At 38.0% G+C, this 13,480-nt stretch overlaps 1 pseudogene; it reads left to right on the plus strand.

The window, feature by feature from the left end:
- The first annotated feature begins 6,271 nt into the window (after window positions 1–6,271).
- Window positions 6,272–6,897, plus strand: LOC100674753 (BAG family molecular chaperone regulator 2-like; annotated as a pseudogene).
- Window positions 6,898–13,480: the final 6,583 nt, after the last annotated feature.

The following is a 13,480-nucleotide window of genomic DNA, read 5'->3' on the forward strand; positions in this document are numbered from 1 at the left end:
AGTATTAGATCAGAAGCCACTGGGAAGAAGAAACTGATAAAAAATGGCAACAGAGTAGGGATACGGACTGGAGGTTCCTGGCCAAATAGCGTAACTTAGGATGGCCATCTCAGAATAAAGCCAAGAACCCCACATGCAGAAAGACACCATCACAAATTTCCCAATAGGAGAGAGATGCAGGGCAGACACAACCAAGGCTAAGTAAGACCATGCTTACTGGCTGAAACTATAGGAGGAGCCCAGACTCTCACCTGGTAACCACATAGCAAGCTCCTACAGCCTCCACCCCTCTGATGAATAACATCAAGAATCACCCCATCCTGTCAGCCCCGGCTGCCAGGAACCACAGTACTAACCCACTCTATTATCCTCCTTCATCTAGCCTCCTCTGCCCATGCCTTTGCCCCCCATCTTGCTGCTCTTCTAAGCTCCACTCACAGAACCACCAGGCCCCTCTCAGGTCCCTTAGGCCCAGTGTTGCCACACTTCACTGCTTTGAGGGGAAACAGCCAGCCCTGGAGTTGACCCTGCTGCAGCCCCTGGATCCAGCCCGTTTCACGCCACAAACATCCCACTCCACCCCTTCCCCCACTGCTAGGCCTGCCCTGCTACACCATAGCTGAGTGATGCTGCGCATCTGGACAAGTTGCTGCGAACTATCATGCTCACAGACAAGCAAGCAAAAAGGACACCCAGCCTGCCAGCCCGGATACAACCAATCAAAACGAAAAAGCAGGACAAAACAAACAAACTTACAGTCAATAAATAAAGAAAATATCACCTCAATTTCTAGGAAACAGCAGACAATATCAACACATATAAAAAACACAGGACAAGATGACTCCAGTAAGTGACCAAAATAAAGGACAAGATGACCTTCTGGCAGAAGAAAAGACATTAGAACTGCCTGATAGGGAATTCAAAAGTCTAATATTCAGGGCTCTCCAAGAGGTTAGGAAAGAGATCAAAGATCTCTTTACTGAAGCCAACTGCCACATCTTTCTCCTACAGAGCGGCTGGTAGGCTCTGGCTGCTGACCTTCCAGTTAGCAGTTATATTTCGGTGAAAATAGGAAATTCAAGTTTAGCAGAACTCCCGAGTTTCTGGCCACCACCCCACTTTACCTGTTAATTCTCTAACATTCTCAAGCACAGTAAATAGCACAACAGATTGCCAGCTCCTTTAGCCAAAATATTTATTTTTCATTGTGCTTCAGGTGAAAGTTTACAGGGCAAATTCATTTCTCATTAAACAATACACAAATAGTTTTGTGACATTGGTTGCCAACCTCATGATGTCACCACTCTCCTTTTTCTCCCCAGGTTCCCTATTTCCATTCATTCAGTTTTTCAGTGCCTTCCTGCCTTTTCATCTTTGTTTTTTGCCTGGTGTGCCTATTTAGTCTCGTATGCATGATTGAACTATGAAGCACTTTCCTCACGTATGTTTTTTTTTTGCCCTATAGATCTGTCCAATCTTTTGCTAAAGGGTGAGCCTTAGCAGTGACTTCAGTACTGAGTTAAAACAGTGTCCAGGGGCTATACTCTTGGGCTTTCCCCAGTCTCTGTCAGACCAGCAAGTCTGGACTATTTTTTTATGAATTTGAATTTTGTTCTATATTTTTCTTCCACTCTGTGTGGGAATCTTTATTGTGATCCCTGTGAGAGCAGTAAGTGGTGGTAGTTGGGCACCATCTAGTAGTTCTGGGCTCAGTCTGGTGGAGGTTGTGGTAGTTGTAGTCCGTCTGTTCTTTGAACTAATCTTTACCTTGTGTCCTTTGTTTTCTTCATTCTGCCTTCCTCCAGCCGGAACGGTACCAGTAGATGTATCTTAGATGGCCACTAACAGGCTTTTAAGACTCCAAACACTACTCAACACAGTCAGGGGTAGAATATTTTCTTTAAGAACTATGTTATGCCAGTTGAGTTAGATGTCCCCTGAGACCATGGCCACCAGTCCTCAGTCTAGTAAATCAGTCCCTCAGGGAGTTTGGATGTGTCTGTGAAGCTTCTATGACTTTGCCTTGGTCAAGTTGTGCTGACTTCTCCAGTACTGTGTACTGTCTTATCCTTCAGCATATCTACCACTTATCTATTATCGAGTTAGTGTTTTTCCCTTCCTCATAACCATCAAAGATTGCTGTGTATAAACTTTTTCTTGAATTTTTATAATAGAGGTCTCATACAGTATTTGTCCTTCTGTGCTTTACTTATTTCACTCAACATAATGCACTCTAGATTCATCCATGTTGTGAGATTTTTGCAGATTCATCATTTTTCATTATTGTTGTGTAGTATTCCATTGGGTGTATGTACCGTAGTTTGTTAATCCCTTCATCTGTTGATTGGCATGTAGCTTGTTTTCATCTTTTTGCTATTGTGAATAATGCTGCAATGAACATGGGTGTGCATATGTTTATTTGTGTGACAGCTCTTACTTCTCTAGGGTATATTCCTAGGAGTGGGATTCCTGGATCATATGGCATTTCTATTTCTACCTTTTTAAAGAATTCCCCTATCGTTTTCCAAAATGGCTGTACCATTTTACATTTCCACCAACAGCGTGTCAGAGTTCCATTCTCCTGTATCCTCTCCAACATTTGTTGTTTTCTGTTTTATTTTGATTGATGCCAGTAATGTTGGTGCAAGATGGTATCTCATTTTAGTTTTGATTTGCATTTATCTAATGGTGAATGATGGTGAGCATTTCCTCATGTGTCTGTTACCTGCCTGAATGTCTTATTTGGTGAAGTATCTGTTCATACTGTTTGCCCATTTTTTTAATTGGATTATTTGTCTTTTTGTTGTAGAAGTGTTGGATTTTACTATACATTTTATAGATAAGATCTTTATTGGATTTGTCATCCCCCAAAATTTTTTTCCCAGTCTGTAGGTTCTCCTTTTAATTTTTTGGTGAAGTCTTTTGATGAACATAAGCATTTAATTTTCAGAAGATCCCAGTTATATTGTTTACCTTCTGGTATTTGTATTGGTCAGTGATAGGATAATATCCATACACCTATAAAGAAGACCAGTTACTATGACTATGTTCAAATTTACCAACCAACCACTGAGGCCAAAGATGAAGAAATTGAAGGTTTTTACCAACTTCTGCTGTCTAAAATTGATCAAACATGCAATCAGGATGCATTGATAATTACTGGTGATTGGAATGCAAAAGTTGGAAACGAAGAAGGATCAAAAGTTGGAAAATATGGCCTTGGTGATAGAAATGATGCTGGAGAGCGAATGATAGAATTTTGCAAGACCAACAACGTCTTCATTGCAAATACCTTTTTTCAACAGCATAAAACATGTGGCCCTCACCAGATGGAATACACAAGAATCAAATTGACTACATCTGTGGAAAGAGACGATGGAAAAGCTCAATCTCATCAGTCAGAACAAGGCCATCAGCTGACTGTAGAACAGACCATTAATTTTTCATGTGCAAATTCAAGTTGAAACTGAGGAAGATTAGAACAAGTCCATGAGACCCAAAGTACGACCTTGAGTATTAAAAAAATTACCCACCTTAATTTAGAGACCATTTCAAAAATAGATTTGATGCATTAAACACTAATGACCGAAGACCAAATGAGTCGTGGAATGACATCAAGGGCATCATACATGAAGAAAGTAAGAGGTCACTAATGTAAGAAATGAAAGAAAAGACCAAAATGGATGTCAGAAGAGACTCTGAAACTTGTTCTTGAACATCAAGTAGCTAAAGTGAAAGGAAGAAATGATGAAGTAAAAAAGCTGAAAAGAAGTTTCAATGGGAGGCTTGAGAAGACAAAGTATAGTATTGTGATAACATGTGCAAACACCTAGAGATAGAAAACCAAAAGCATTTCTCAGGCTGAAAGAACTGAAGAAAAAATTTAAGCCTCGAGTTGCAATACGGAAGGATTCTACATGGAAAATGTAAAATGATGCAGGAAACATCAAAAGAAGCTGGAAGGAATTCACAGAGTCAGTATACCAGAAGGAATTGGTGGAAATCCAACCATTTCAGGAGGTAGCATATGAATAAGATCTGTTAGTACTGAAGGAAGAATTTCAAGCTGCACTGAAGGCATTAGTGAAAAACAAGGCTCCAGGAATTGACGGAAAACCAACTGAGATGTTTTAACAAATGGATGCAGTGCTGGAAGTGCTCTCTTGTCTATGGCAAGAAATTTGGAAGACAGCTCTCTGGCCAACTGACTGGCAGAGACCCATATTTATGCCTATTCCAAAGAAAGGTGATCCCACTGAATGCAGAAATTATCAAACAGTATCATTAATATCACACACAAGTAAAATTTTGCTGAGGACCATTCAAAAACAGCTGCAGCAGTATATCAACAGAGAACTTCCAGAAATTCAAGCCAGATTCAGAAGATGTGGAACCAGGGATATCATTATGGATGTCAGATAGATGCTGGCTGAAAGCAGAGAATACCAGGAAGATGTTTACCTGTGTTTCGTTGACTACCAAAAGACATTTGACTGTGCGGGTCATAACAAATTATGGATAACATTGTGAAGAATGGGAATTCCAGAACACTTAATTGTGCTCATGAGGAAGAGGTGGTAGTTCGAACAGAGCAAGGGGTTACTGCATGGTTTAAAGTCAGGAAAGATGTGCATCTGGGTTGTATCTATTCACCATACCTGTTCAATCTATATGCTGAGCAAATAATATGAGAAACTGGACTATATGAAGAAGAACGGTGCATCAGGATTGGAGGAAGACTCATTAACAACCTGAGTTATGCAGATGACACAACCTTGCCTGTTGAAAGTGAAGAGGACTTGAAGCACTTACTGAGGAAGATCAAAGACCACAGCCTTCAGTATGGATAACACTTCAACATAAAGAAAACCAAAATCCTCACAAATGGACTAATAAGCAACATCACAATAAACAGAGAAAAGATTGAAGTTATCAAGGATTTCACCTTACTTGGATCCACAATCAACAAGCAGCAGTCAAGAATCAAAAGATGCACTGCATTGGACTAATTTGCTGCAAAAAGCCTCCTTAAGGAGTAGAAAAGCAAAGATGTCACTTTGAAGACTAAGGTTTACCTGACCTAAGCCATGGTGTTTTCAATCACCTCCTATGCATGCAAAAGCTGGGCAGTGAATAAGGAAGCCCGAAGAAGAACTGTTGTGTTTTAATTGAGGTATTGACCAAGAATATTGAATATCCTATGGACTGCCAAAAGAACAAACAAATCTGTCTTGGAAGAAGTATAACCAGAATGCTCCTTAGAAACCAGGTTAGGGAGACTATGTCTCACATACTTTGGGCTTGTTATCAGGAAGGATCAGCCCATGGAGAAGGTAATCACGCTTGGTAAAGTACAGGGTCAGTGAAAAAGAGGAAGGCCCTCAACGAGATGGATTGAGACAGTGGCAGCAACAATGGGCTCAAGCATAGCAAGTATTGTGAGGATGGTACAGGATTGGGCAGTGTTTCGTTCTGCAGTATACAGGGTCACTATGACAACAACAGCAACATTGAAAGATATTTTGGTTGCTTCTAATTATTTTCTAATTATTGGCAATTATGATTTTTTATGAATAAAAGCGCTATAAACATTTGTGTGCAGGTTTTTACTTAAACATATATTTTCAACTCATTTGGGTGAAAGCCTAGAAGTTTGATTGCTCCATTTTATGGCAAACCTATGTTTAGCATAAGAAATAGCCAGACTCTCTACATAGTGGATGTACCATTTTGCATTCCCATCAATAATGAATGAGAGTTCCTTTTGCTCCCTATCCTTGTCAACATTTAGTGTTGTCAGTGTTTTAGGTTTGGGTCAGCCTAAGAAGTGTGTAGTTGTATCTCATGATAGTTTTTAATTTTCCGTTCCCTAATGACATATGTGCTGTCCAGCATTTTTTTCATATGTTTATTTGACATCTGTATAACTTCTTTGGTGAGATCTTTTGCCAGTTTGTAATCAGTAGTTTGTTTGATTGCTTATTGTTGATTTTTAAGAGTTCTTTGTATATTTTGGATAAAGATCCTTTTTCAGATATGTATTTTGCAAATATTTTCCCTCAGGCTGTGGCTTGTATTTTAATTTCCTTAACAGACTCAGAGGGCAGAAGTCCTTCTTTGGCCACTTGGCAGCAGCAGTGTGGGTGTGCCCTCCGGAGGCAGGTGGGCACCCCTTGCGGTGACAAGGACGCCTGCGGCAGTTGTAGACCCCCACTAACCACTGTCACCAGAGAGGCTGGTGACCTCTTAGCCGCCCATCTCACAGGATCAGATGGCTCAGGCAGCTCAGGCGAAGATCAACGAGAAAGACAATATGGGGTGCTTCTTCCTTCCTCCTCCATGGGCTACTGCTCCAGCCACCTGCTGGAGGGTCTGGACCAGCTGGAGCCCAGGGTTAAGCTCTGAGAGAAGCAGCAAGTGCTGCTGAGCAAGAGAAAGAAATCCTCCTGGAAATGATCCACAGTATCCAAAATAGCCAGGACATGAAGAAGACCAATCGAGACAGAGAATTAAATCTGATGGCAAACAGTTTGATGGGACAAACCCTCACTGTTGAAGTTTCAGTAAAAACAATTAGAAACCTCCAGTAGTAAAAATTCCTAAAGCATGCCCCCAGGATAACTGATGAGGCGGTCAATAAGCTTCTGGGTGATTTGGGAAATGCCAAGAGTCATTTAATATTGCTGTACAGTGCTTGTCCTTCTGAGCTGTCACCTGGGCCAGTTGATCAGAAGTTTCAATCTATAGTAATTGGCTGTGCTCTTGAAGGCCAGAAGAAAATCAAGAGAAGATTAGAGATTCTGCTTAGAAACACTGAACTCTGACAAGCAGTTAGACCATTCTAAAGGAGCTGGTTCCAAAACTCTGCAGTGAAACACTGAAAGCAAATTTAATTAGTTTTGAAACCTATGAGTACTCACAAATAATGGAGTGAAAATGGTCAAATACTATTTTATGTTAGAACTAGTTCTTTATGTTAGGCATAACCACTGACTCAATACTGAACGTTGTTTCAGGTGAGAAAATATTCCAGTGTCATCAGTTTTGCAAATAACACAATTGAAACTAGAAATATTTTAATTACCTTAAATTTAAAAACTAGATCAAAAAATAAAATAACACGAATTTTTTGATCCAGTTTTTTAAATTTAATTCTTATCTTTTGTAGGATCTAAAAAACAACTAGCATCCATATATATATGTATGTGTACATATATATAAACTTACATATATATATATATAACTATTCTGTGGATGAATACATAGTATGTGGGGAAAAATAAGTGCTCTTTCCTGGGCTTTGTCTGGTGTGGAAACACTTGGGCACATGGGAAATTTAGTCAACTAGGAGTTCTTTACCTTAAGCAGCAGCACACACATACTCCTGCTTATTACACCTACTGTTAGCAAAACACCGTGCTTACAGGATATGAGGAACTGCAAAACAAGATTCTTTCCCTATGTCCTCTCTTTCATTCAACAAAAATTTTGGTAGAATCTGTATCAAATCTTTTTTTTAAACTTAAATATTTATGCTTCTCGTAATGTGAATGTGTTTTTTACATACATGAAAACATGACGAAATGTGTGAGAAAAATCACGTATAATTTTAGCACTGTATACAATTATATATACACCTCATCTTTTTTCAAGTACATCATTTCTATAATATTTTAATCATTACAAAAATTAAAAAAGAATAACAGAGCAGAGATTTTTTTTATTTTAATAAGAGCCAACTTAACATTTTTCTTTTCTTTCACAGATCATGCTTTTGGTGTTGTATTAACAAGTTATTGCCCAAACAAAACCAAAAGCAAACAAAACCCATTGTCATCAAGTCGATTACAACTCATAGTGACTTATAGGATGGAGGAGAACTGGCCCATAGGGTTTCCAAGGCTGCAATCTCTACAGAGGAAACCCTGCAGGTGTAGTGGTTAAGTGCTATGGCTGTTAACCAAAGGGTCGGCAGTTTGAATCCGCCCGGCACTCCTTGGAAACTCTATGGGCCGGTTCTATTCTGTCCTATAGGGTTGCTATGAGTCAGAGAAGACTCAACAGCACTGGGTTTGGTTTTTGTGTTTTTTTAATCTTTACAGAAGCACACTGTCACATCTTTCTCCTGAGGAGCAGCTGGCGTTTTCATACTCCCAATTTTTGGGTTGGCAGCCAAGTGCTTAACTACTGTACCACCATTTTCTTTTATATTAGCTTCCATAAGTTGTATGTTTTTGCTTATTGCATTAAAGTCTATGGTCCATTTTGAGTTAATTTCTGTCAAAGATGTAAGCTCCAAGTCTTTATTTTTGTTATTATTACTACACTACATATGGATGTCCAACTGCCCCAGCATCATTTGTTGAAAAGATTATCCTTTCTCCATTGAATTATCTTTGCTCCTTGATCTGTTTGTCAAAGATCTGTTGACTGTATTTGTGTGAATCTGTTTCTGAGCTCTCTATTATGTTCCATTTATATATCTGTTTATTCTTTCACCAACATTACAGTTTTGGTAACTGTAGCTTTATAGTAAGTCTTGAAGTGGGTAATGTCACTCCTTCAACTCTTCTATATTGTATGGGCTGTTTTGTATCTTTTGCCTTTCCATACAAACTTTAGAATCAGTTTGTCAATATCCACAAAATAACATGCTGGACTTTTGATTGGGATTGTGTCATATCTATAAATCATATTGGAAAGAATTGACACTTTAATAATACTTGTCTTCTTGTCCATGAACATGGAATATCTCTCCATTTATTTAGATCTTTTTTGATCTCTTTCATACGAGTTTGGTAGTTTTCTCATATAGATTTTGTACATATTTTGTTAGAACTATACACAAATATTTCATTTTTGGTGTTAGTTTAAGTGGTGGTGTGTTTTTAAATTCAAATTCCAATTGTTCATTGCTATGAACAATGTGTGGGAGTCATACAACTTGCTCTTTAGTTTCACTTTTCTGCAGATCAAAATAAATTGCCCTTGAGGGTCAGTACTTAAGAAATTAGATTCAAATGACTCCATCCACTTCTGGACCTGTTCCCTACCTCCTGGAGTTCATACTCTCTCACATATCATATCACAGTTAGTTCATGTGAACAACATAATATGGCAAATGCGATCTTATATCACTTCTAAGGCTATGTTAGATGACATCATGGCCTCTGCTTTGCTATCTCTTAGAATTCTCACTCTAGGGAAAGCCAGCTACCACGTAGTGAGACTGCTCAGGTGATACTGTGGAGTGGCCCTTGTCACAAGAAACTGAGGTCTTCTCCCATCATCCAGAGAGAAACTGAGGCTTCCTTCCAATAGCCATCTTGAAAGAAGATACTCCAGCCTTGCTTAGTCAAGCCTTCATATGAGTTTAGCCTCAACTGGCAGCTTGACTACAAGTTACTGAGAGACCCTGAATCAAAACCACCCACTTAGGCCACTGCTGAATTCCTGACCCTAAGGAACCATGTGAGATAATAGATGTTTGTAGTTTTAAGCTGCTAAATATGGGACAATTTGCTATGCAGTGATAGATAATTGATACAATGGTGTTTAAAACCATTGTTCTTGGGATATCTCTTAGACACTTAATGTAGGTAGAGAAGTCGGAATGTCAGAGAACTAACTAATGCTTGAGATCCATTGGTGTTTAGACATAGGGAGGGCAGATAGCTATGTGACCTTGGAAAATTATTGGCATTTAGTATCTCAGTCCATCAAGTGGATATAAGAATAGGCTACATTCATCCAGTTGAACATTGAGATAACATCTGTAAAGTTTATAATATAGTGTATTACTTTCCTTCTTCTGTAGATCCTATTTGCCATAGTTTTAAGTTTGTCTTCTCAGCAACAAGACAGAATCTCAGGTGCTCAGGTTAGCATTGTGAAGTGAGTAGTTTTCAGAATTATTTTCAAATTAAGTTGACTGTACTCTTTTTAGATACCTTCTTTTTAAATTGATGCATTCCAAAACCTGTTTTCCAGGGTCTGTAAAAGAATCTCATCAAAATACACATTTAGACCTTTAGAGTCATATGCAAGAAATACTGATAAGGAGGGAACATACTGAGGGTATAGTTACATACTAATTTAGGTTTTAGTTTCAGTATTATTCAAGTTTATTAGTACTTTGCCATCATTGAGAAATTTCTTTTCAATAATATATATTTTTCTAGATATAACATCCTGGGATTTTTTCTTTCTTTCTCTTTTTTTTTTTTTAGGTAACAAGAAGTTAGAAGGTTATCTACTCAAACCAGATGGGTAGAAAAATGTACTTTCCTCATGAATTATTTAATGTCACTTTTAGAAATAATGTACAGCTGAAATTCGAGATTAGTTATCCAGCACCTGACAATTTTCATCCTTATCAACCAGTCAAATTCTTCAAAAAGGCCTAATGATATTAAATTTCAGAGGGTACTGGCAAAATTAGGTGCTTGTTGATGGGAGCAAAAAGCAGAGAAATCGTTTGTTTTTGTTTGACTCCCTTAGAATTTTAGGATGAAAATTCTATAAAACTTTTCCTTATATTGTTGTGAAATAAACATCATGGCTGGATCATAAATTCCATCTTAGATTATGCCGCTTATAAATTCAAAAAGGTGGACTTAAAAAGAAAAGAAAAACCCTTAAATATATTTTTATAAAGTGTGCAGGGAAAGGGAAATGTGACCATATCAGGTATTATTTTGAGTCTTAAAAGGAATTGTGTGTAATTGTGCATCATGACATGCTTGCACAGCTAACATGGATACTGAAATTACTTTTAATACTTTTTTGCTTGCTTACTTTTCTAATCCATTCTCCTTCACTTTTTACTGATACTTTGAGCATATGGAAAACCTCTTCTGCTGATTCACTTTTTGGATTCCTAAAATTATAAATTTGTTGTTTTAACTAAATGTTTAATGAGGGAAGAAAACGAGTATTTATTTAGTGTTTACTATGTCTCTCAGGTCTGATTCCCTGAAAATAGACTCTGAGATGAAGATTTATGCTTAGGAGGATAATTAGAGACTGCCAATGAGCATGCATGTAAGGAATGGAAAGAATCAAGATCGAGCAGAGATGTTAAACTGTGCTGTTATTGTGGCAGAAGCATTCTGGAGGTAGATTAGCCCTTCATATTTGTACCAATTCCACTGAAATGACCAGTTATTTCATGTGGACTGCCCCCAAGACCAGGGTGATATTTGTTAGCATGTGGTATTAATGATATTGGTCGATAATTTTCTCATTCTATTTGATCACCTTTCTTTGGAATGGGCATGAATATGGATCTCTTCCAATCAATTTTCCAGATAGCTGTCTTCCAAATTTCCTGACATAGACTGGTAAGTGCTTCTAGCATTGCATCCATTTGTTGATGCATCTTAATTGGTATTCTGTCAGTTCCTGGAGCCTCATTTTTAGTCAATGACTTGAGTGCAGCTTGAAATTCTTCCTTCAGTAGCATTGGTTCTTGATCATATGCTACCTCCTGAAATGGCTGGAAATCAACCAATTCTCTTGGGTATACTAACTAGGTGTATTCCTTCCATCTTCTTTTGATGCTTCCTGTATCATTTGATTTTTTGCCAATGGAATACTTCAGTATTGCAACTCAAAGCTTGAATTTGCTCTTTTTTTTTTTTTTTTTCAGCATGAGAAATACCTATTGTATTCTCCCCTTTTGGTTTTCTAATGCCAAATCTTTGCATATTTCATCAGGATATTTTACCTTTTCTTCCTATGCAGCCCTTTGAAATCTTCTGTTCAGAATATCTGAAATCTTCTCTTCAGCCACCACCCACCTGTCAGTTTGTTGTACTGTTGTTCTTGTGTTTTACTACAATGCTGGAAGCTATCCCATCAGCATTTCAAATACCAGCATTTTCACCCATGGTGGACAAATTTCAGCAGAGCTTTCACATAAGGCATACTAGGAAGAAAGACCAATGATCTACTTCTGAAAATCAGGCAATAAATACCCTATAAAAGCCCTTCCCTATAAGGACAAAATTTGATGCCTTTGCCAGTTCAATGGCTTCATGTCATGGTCCCTATGACTAATTCCATCAATTCTAGCAAAGAGGCCATTCTGGCAAATTATCTGCAATTGGAATGACTATATTTTTTGTATTTAGAGTAGTGAATTGTCATCCAATACTATCCATGCTGTTTTTGTAGGGCAGAATAGTGAATTAAATGGGACTATTGACCATGTGTTCAGCCTTTAAGTCATTAAGGATAGCTAATCTCTGCCTACATGAAGAAGAACACGACATCAGGATTGGAGGAAGATTTGTTAACAACCTGCAATATGCAAATGACACAACCTTACTTGCTAAAAGTGAAGAATACTTAAAGCACTTATTGATGAAGATCAAAGACTACAACCTTCAGTAGGGATTACACCTCAACATAAAGAAAACAAAAATTCTCACAACTGGACTAATAAGCAACATCAAGATAAATGGACAAAAGATTGAAACAGTCAAGCATTACATTTTAGTTGGATCCACAATCAACGTCCATGGAAACAGGAGTCAAGAAATCAAATGAGGTATTGCATTGGGCACATCTGCTGTAAAAGACCTCTTAAAAGCATTAAAAAGCCCACCACAGTAGTCAAAACAGCCTGGTACTGGTAGAACAACAGATACATAGACCAATGGAACAGAATTGAGAATCCAGACATAAATCCATCCCCATATGTGCAGTTGATATTTGACAAAGGCCCCAAAACAGTTAAATGGGGGAAAAGACAGTCTTTTAAACAAATGGTGCTGGCATAACTGGATATCCATGTGCGAAAAAGTGAAACAAGACCCATAACTCACTCCATGTTTAAAAATGAGCTCAAAATGGATCAAGGACCTAAATATAAAATCTAAAATGAAAGATCATGGAAGAAAAAATAGGGACAATGTTAGGAGCCCTAATACATGGCATAAACAGTATACAAAACATTACTAACAATGCAGAAGAAAAACTAGATTACAGGGAGCTCCTAAAAATCAATTGCTCAGCAAAACCTAGGCTCATTCAAAGACTTCACCAAAAGAGTAAAACGATTACCTACAGATTGGGAAAAAGTTTTTAGTTATGACATTTCCGGTCAGTGCCTGATCTCTAAAATCTGCATGATACTGCAAAAACTCAACTACAAAAAGGCAAATAACCCAATTAAAAAATGGGCAAAAGATATGAACAAACACTTCACTAAAGAAGACATTCAGGCAGCTAACAGATACATGATGAAATGCTCACAATCATTAGCCATTAGAGAAATGCAAATCAAAACTACAATGAGATTTCATCTCACTCCAACAAGGCTGGCGTTAATCCAGAAAACAAAAAATAATAAACGTTAGAGAGACTGTGGAGAGATTGGAACACTTATACACTGCTGGTGGGAATGTAAAATGGTACAACCACTCTGGAAATTGATTTGGCGCTTCCTTCAAAACCTAGAAATAGAACTACCATA

The sequence above is a fragment of the Loxodonta africana genome, chromosome 8 (assembly GCF_030014295.1).
Source record: "Loxodonta africana isolate mLoxAfr1 chromosome 8, mLoxAfr1.hap2, whole genome shotgun sequence".
Lineage (NCBI taxonomy): Eukaryota > Metazoa > Chordata > Mammalia > Proboscidea > Elephantidae > Loxodonta > Loxodonta africana.